Below are 7860 nucleotides of genomic sequence, written 5' to 3'. Positions count from 1 at the left end.
AAAAAGCTATTCAGAAACAGAATCTTGATTTATATTTGAGCAGTGCTGCTTAGTTTGACTGCAGTTTACGAGGAGTGTGTGACAGCTCCATGAAAGCCTCCTAGGTTCTGACTGTTTTTTTTTCCGTCAGCCATGGCCACGGTTACCAACGACAGCTTTAAACTAATATTTGGTTTTCATTATGTCTGTTAGTGTTTGGATATGGAATTCTGGATCAGTATGCCAGATTGGTGGTCCTTAATATTTCTCAACTATGAGAATATTTTCTAGAAAAAAAAGAGAGAGGAAATGTAGTTAATTTGCAGAAACTGTATGCATTTCCAGTTTCTGACATACAGACGTGAAGGGCACCTCGCATAATTAATGCTGTTGTACAGCAAAGTGTTGAGTGACTGACAGAAAGTGGCTCAAAGATAATGTTTTATTCGTTAAGAATTAATATTTTGTCATATCTGGATAAAACACCGACCGATCACAGTTGTGCTGACACGAAGTGATATTTCAGCCTGCAGTATGAAAACAGAAAATCTCTTTCCTGAGTGGCGGCTCATCCCTCTTATGTGTTCTATTCCAAGAAGGGCTTGTCGGGTGAATGCCTCTCGGGTGACCTTCGCCAGCTGATGAATTCTTCCATGAAAATACCTTGTGGTATTGCGACAGCATTCGGAGCAGTCGTATTGAGAACTCATGTTCTGTCAGGTGCAAGTTAAGCCATCATCCATTTGGTTTTTCATAAAAAACGGCCTCTCTGTCTTGAGTTTAATAGGAATCTGCACCAATTATATGATGCTTTCTCTCTCTTTGAAGGAGTGGATTGTTGATTCCTGCTTTTTAAGGGGCAACCATCATTTACGCTTTGCATCATATGCAGTGGGGCATGCCAAAAGAATAACTCTAACCCAAGCTTTACATAAAGCATACAGGATGCAGAAAACACATAATAGACTTCTTACAGTGGATCAGGGATGCAAGCTTACTCAGATACCTATGAAAATGGAATTTTCCAGAGCCTGACACCCTGATAGACACACTGTTGGAAGCATTTGCAGGTATATATGCTACAGTAAGCCACTCATGGGGAAAGCTCAGCCAATCTGATATGACATGCGTGGCATTGATGCGGCGCATGCATCCACATGGTTTGTTTTTATCAGCGTACCGAGGTGGTAGATGGAGCTTGGCGGAGTGTAATGGAACTCCCACTGTACCCCTCATCCCAGGGGCTGAGCTCTGTCTGATACTATTAATAATGACATTCTGCTCTGAAGCCAATTAATCAGCTGCTGCAACAGAAAATAGATGTACTTCAGTGAAACATAGGGTGGAGGAGAGGAGTTGCTTATGTTGCACAATGCACTCATAGATTCAATATGGAACTGGCAGTGTGGATGAGGAGGAGACAAGAGGAGGCTGTATAGCCCCATAGTGCCATTGTTAGAAAGTTAAAACCAGGACAAGAGGAACTATTGCTGAAGTAGGAAAATGCCTTTTACAGTATAGAAGTGTTAGAAAATGTACAAAGGTATGATCATTAAGTGTACATGCAGTATATAATATTTTCTGTTTACTTATCTAAGTAATTGATAAAACATTTGGTTTATGCAATTTCCCAAGGTGATAGCTTCAGATTGTTGGTTTTGTGCGATCAACATGCAGGCAGTGGTGCCCCTTGACAGTGTCACCAGGGTGGCCAGATGGGACAATCTCGGGGTGTCAAAACAAAAGAAAAAGCGATAACTGGATTTCAGGAATTGAGGAATGATTATGCTGTTGAAGGATATAACCAAGCTGAGAACATTTAATATGAAGATACTGGTTCCAAGACTCAAAGATACTCAATTTTAAGAAGACATAAAACAAAGAGAAGCAGAACCAGCTATACGTTGTCATTTTTGCTTGAAAAATGGCTTGAGCTATGCATTAATTATCATTGACCAATCATTTAAACATTTATGCGGTATACAGTATGTGCTGTAAATATTCATGGGCAGACCCTAAAGATTTAATCAAAAATAACTTTGAAGCTGCTAAATCACCATTTCAAACACTAAAACAAAGGTGGGTGGTAAAGGCATTAATGAATCCCTTTATACGGTATACTAACACCTCTCACAGCATATTAATATCGTCTGAAGTTAACTTACAGCATGTCCAGCTACTCACCAGAAAATCCTGTGCATTTTGGCAAACAGTTTCTGCATTTTAATATCTTTGCCATAATGAAAAATGAGTGAAGAGAATTAAAAATAAAAACAAAATTTGCTTGTTAGCTTCTTTAACAGCAGCGTGCCTGTAGCAGCTGTGGCCACAGCTGTGAACGCAGCTGTTTCTATGGTTACCACATGTGGACTTTTGGTTGTCTTTCTCCTTATATGAGATGCAGAGAAAACAATCTTTCGACAGCACCTCAGACACAAAGTTTCTTGTAACCATTTATTCTAATTGCTATAATGTCTGTTGGTTACAGAGATACACGATTCGCCTAATTGCTGAGTTGAGGCGAGACGACAAAGTTCAACTTTTCAAAAGTCTTCCATGTGCAGGAACTTTATTTCCTGACTTCCAGCTTCGTATCATTATTTCTTAACCAAAATTAAAATTACAATAAACTCTTAAAAGACGGGTGCTCTGTTTTTATTGACCTATTTGACAGCTAGCAGGATTTACCATATCTGTGCAATTTATCTCCAACTACACAATGCTCTGACGTGGCATCTTCAGACCCATCACATCCTCTACAATGTAACTGACAGAAACAACAATGATTTTCCAATGCTTTCTCTCTCGAAACTAATTTAATACTGATGCCCTCCCTGCACATCAAAATATGACACCAAAGTACCCCTCCTGGGTCAGTTTTGGATGCTTGAGGATGGTGCGTCAATTTGAGTTTGTCACTTGCATTGTGTTTTCAAAATAAACTTCAGATTGAGGAAATGTATAGTTTCTGCTCATTAAATAAAATAATCAATAAAATTGAATTTTCACAGAAAATGTGACCCCATTCTCATTCTGAAGTTGGCAAATACTACAGCTTGGTCACCAAAGCCACCCTCTGCAGTATGATACACATGTCGAGAGTGTCAGTTTGAATCGCTGCCAATAACAATGTAATATAAGCAGCTGGAAAGTCCTTAAAGGATGAGCAGGAGTTGTGGCGGATGGCTCCATCAAACCGCAGACTTTCACCCAAGAGCCCGCTCTTTGCTTCGTTTATGAATGTTGAGCCAAACCATGTTTGTTTGTTTGTTTTTAAACCTAACTATGTGCTTTTGTTCCCTGTAACCACACACTTGTGTTGCATGAGGAAATAAACATAAATGCAAAGTGTTTTATTGACATAACTTTACTTTGATGAAATGTTGCATCTAACAAGCACCTTCTGTATATTTCCTGTGAAAATACGAAGTATTTTAAAAGACACAGGATATTTAATAGGCGTTAATTGACACGCCTCGCTGGAACATTAACAACAAAGGCAGTAAGATACTTTGCATGTAATATGTAGGTGTGAACAGCACTGACCAAGCGGCACAAACTGCAGTTTCCTGGTTTCCACCTCCACTCCCACCCACCCTATTAAGATGTTTTAGCTCATTTTACTACCAAAGTTGCCCCTACTTTAGAAACATGCCACCTAGTAAATCTCATACCACCACTAAAGGGTGGTTCGGTCCAGCTGTGTCCGATGCCAGGGCCACTGATCAAGCATTGGTATTTGCCAACTTGGAACTGCATTATTACAACAGAACAGTCCAAAAGAAAAATGCAGTACAATGGTACATTAAAATGCTCAAGAATGAGGCTTTAAAATCCATGTAAATGAAATGAGCAGTTAAAATGTGTGTGTGGGAGTGCAGCTGAGAGTAGGGGGGTTGAAGTGCCTTGAAATCCCACTGGGCACAGACTTTTTATTCCTGTTTTTGAAGGCCCGAAATCTCAGCACCTGGTAATCATTGAGTCATTGGTATTGATCAACAACCCCATTAACGGCGTCCCCTTCAACATACATTACGAACATTTGGTGCAATGGGGCAGTAAAAATCGCACTTATCGCCACTTAAAGGAGTTTCCACTTGTCTGAAAGGGGACTTTTGCCGGTGACAAAGCTTGCAAATTAAATAACCTCACTGGGACTGTGTTCTCTGCAAAATGAAGATCTCAAATGCAGCCTCAGTCTTAGTGGAGAGTTGGTGAACTACTTAGGTGTTTCTTATGCGAACTGCATAAATATTAAGTTTCTTGTCCTCAGAAGTGTGTGGCAAAATGTTGTGAATTCGGCCTTTCAACACCCCCTGCACGGTATTATTAAAGATGCTTTTTTTTCTCCCTCTGAACTCTGAGGTCATGTTAAAGGATGGAGATGATGATGGCTGTGGTATTTTGAGTCTGTTCTTAATATTTTTCAGTATTTTGCTGTCAGCTATTGCCAGTAACATTTATGATGAAAAGAGAACATGACAGCTGTTCTTTTTGTTCTGGCCCCTGACGAACTCTTCTGTCATGCATATTGTTTGAGCAGGACTCAAGACATTTAACATCATGTCTGTCATGTATCAAGGCTTAAGCATTTTGTAAGACATGCCTCTCAATGCTTTCACTTGCATAAAGAAATCCACTGATCTTGCTATGTTTTTCTGCAGAATCCCTTCAATATGAGTCTGGCTTATATTCCCTTAGCTGTCTGTGTGTAATAGCTCAGGCTCAAATAGGGGTAATATATGCATGCCTCTGAAACAATCAGTCTTGTTTATCCAGAGCCCTTGAACCTCCAGGATCAGAAAGTTTCTGCAATGAATTCTGATTCGCTAAATCCCTGTCCAATTTATTGCCTCAACTCTACACAAACATCAAAACAAACTCTCTCCCTTTTTGTGCCACCAGCTGTTAGATTTGGGCGAGAACACCAGAAAGAAAGGGTTGGATGATGGAGACATGGAGGATTCACAATTTGTTTATTAATGTCTCCTTCCTCCTTGCCCTGTGTCTACCTCCCTCCTCTTCATATCCTCTTTTCCTGAAAAATCTTTGCATCTGCACTGCAGTGCTTGCTAACTGAGAGGGAACAGTAAAAATTTGATAGAGACCTTGCGGGGTGCCTAAGCAGGTGGATTCATTTGAAAGTTTTCTTGGCTTGTGTCTCCTGCCACACTCGAGAGTTATATTTGGTGTTAGTGAAATCCTGTTTCCTGAATGTCTATGAAGTTGTTATAAGGAGACCGAGCAGTGTGGGTTGAGAGCAGGGATGCATAATTTGTATCTCAGGTGCTCATTGAAGTACACTCGCTTGGCTGGAGTCACAGCTTTGCCCAATGTGTAAAATCTCAGTTTATGGTGCATCTGTCCTCTTTCAGCCTCGATGAAAGTAGATGGAAAATGGAATTAAAAGAGTCAGATTTAGTACTCGGAGAATGATTGATTGCTCAAAGCCACAGTTGCTGTTTGGACATCTGCTTACTTGTTATTGTCTGTAATTAAAATGATAAACAATTAGTAATGCAAATCTGTATCCTTTTGCATTTTTAGGGCAATGAACAAATATTCTGCTGGACATGTAGGCTGATCCTGATCTGCATACACTGCTGAATAAGATGAATTATTCTCCACACTGGGATGGTTGATTCTTATATTTCAAGTTGTTTAGTTTCTCTGTTTTAATGATTTGACCCATCAACACCTATGCTCACAGTGACAGTGTCATACTAATGCTATGCAGATAACCACCAACCAATGGGTAACATCATGTTGGCTACTTTTATTATATTTATACAGTGCACTAAAAAATCCATCTCTAACAATTGTTGAGATATTTCAGTTTAGACAGGAGTCACGAACAGATCGACCATCAGACCAACATTATCATCTCAAAGCCCTTAGCATGGATAAAGAAGATTTTGTGTACTTGCAGTCATAGGGTCCAGGATTAAGATTAAAATGTTAACAGTTAGCACACAAGCTGTGATGTAAACTCTGATAATTCTCTCTCTAACAGTCAATAACAGCCCAGCCCTGTGACAACTTTCTAACAAGCTTCAATTCTCCATTTGGTGCTCGGTTTGATCTTTTGCCAGATCGTGCATGTCAGATTTTTTGGACGGGATTCAACAGCCTTTTTGATCTGAAGACAGAAATGGCTGCATGTAGACTCGGAAATTCAGGAGGTGCATGTAATTTTCCTCTCATCACAATTTCAGTGTTTTCTCTTAACATCCAGAGAGAATTTAGCATATTTCTCATTTTCTACATCTTTTTTTTTTTTTACTCCCACCAACACCGTCAAGATACATTTGACACCCAGACTAGATAACACTGAAGAAAAACGCAGCTAAGAGGAGAAAGTCTGGCAGTGAAGTGATATACTGTGTATCAGTCTATACAAACCTCTCAGATTACGCTTTTTAATCACATATCCACACCAGCAGGGCATTAGTTGGTGGATCTCATTGCAATGACGAAGCATTGCATTAGGACTTTGGTTACATGGGATATTCCATCACTAAATTTTCCCGTGGCTTTCCAGAAGCCCTCTCTGCTGCAGAGTTTATCATAACAGCTGAGAGTCGATGACCCGCCAGATGTTTGTAATCTCACACCGAGAAGCTTGTGACTGGGGCTGCAATCAGATAAGGGAACATAGGAAGGGATTATAAATGGTGACAGTGGGGAAAAGGCTATAGATCCCATCATAATCGCTGATGGATGACGAGTGTCCTCTTTCACCCCCATCCCAGGCTACTCAGAGCGTAAACCAAACAGATATCTGTTTGTTTCCCAGTGTATCTTAACAGAGACCTCATGATGATGTTCGTGCAGCTGTGAATAAAGTGAGTGAATTTAGAGCGTGCACACAAGGAGCAAGCTCATTTCTTCTTGCTAGTTTGTAAGGCCCCATTGAGAGTGTATGGTTGTGTGGGCAGGTTAATGATATCAGCTTGAGAGTAGTTTTTAATCACGAACAGACTAATGAGATAGGTTGGGCTGGAGTTACTCCAGCAATAAACAGCATCACAAGTCGCTCCCCCTTGCTTCCCTCCCTCCATTTCTTTCTTTCTCTTTCTGCTTCCTTCACTGTCTAAACCCAAGAATAGAGAGATTTAGGACAACCTGAGCGACGAATGAGTACACAATGGTGCAGATTAAAAGGAATCAGTCATATTTACAGGAGTGAACAGCAGGACACATTCACCCTGTGGCGAAGCAACAGCGGGTTATTGGCAGTGCAGGAGCGGCATTGTGAGCCAATCCGGGTGGAAAAGTAAGAAAAAACATCCCAAACATGTCCTGACTGCTTCTGACAGAAAGAGGTCTTTGTTTGTTTACATCTCCTCAACGTGCATAAATAAATATTAATGATGGCATTAACAGGATTTAAGAGCGAAAAAAAGCTGAAGGAAAGCTCCGGTCAAATGGCTTTAGAGGGACGTTGTCATTTATTCATAGTATTTTTCATAGTAAATCAACAGAAGAAAATGGATCCATTTATGTTTTTACTGTTTTGTGACTCCACAGTCCTGCAGTGCTGTAGGGAGCAGGAGCTCCCTCTTTTTTTTTGAACTCCTTAGTACTGAAACATGTTTCACTCCATTAGAGAGTGAAAATTGGAGCCATGGAAGTGTAAAGAATTGGACATCAGTCCCCCTAGGCCCCTGAGGTACATCAAGAAACGTTGGCTTGCCAAGCTCTCCCAGTTAAGAGCATGTTCTGTCCGTGAAGATGGCTTCGCAGTGGAAAGTACATTAATGCAACATGTTACTCTGTGCCGGCTGAGTCCTGCGGTTACATTTCATCCTGGAACTTATGGGTTTGGATGGTGGCTGCTCATGATGAAAAGACTTACACTTTCCAATCTTGTAGTCCTAT

Source organism: Plectropomus leopardus, chromosome 4, assembly GCF_026936395.1.
Source record: "Plectropomus leopardus strain MGB_pleo_1.0 chromosome 4, ASM2693639v1, whole genome shotgun sequence".
NCBI classification, from domain to species: Eukaryota; Metazoa; Chordata; class Actinopteri; order Perciformes; family Serranidae; genus Plectropomus; species Plectropomus leopardus.
The sequence above is the reverse complement of the archived record's forward strand: the minus strand, read 5'-3'. Positions refer to the sequence as shown.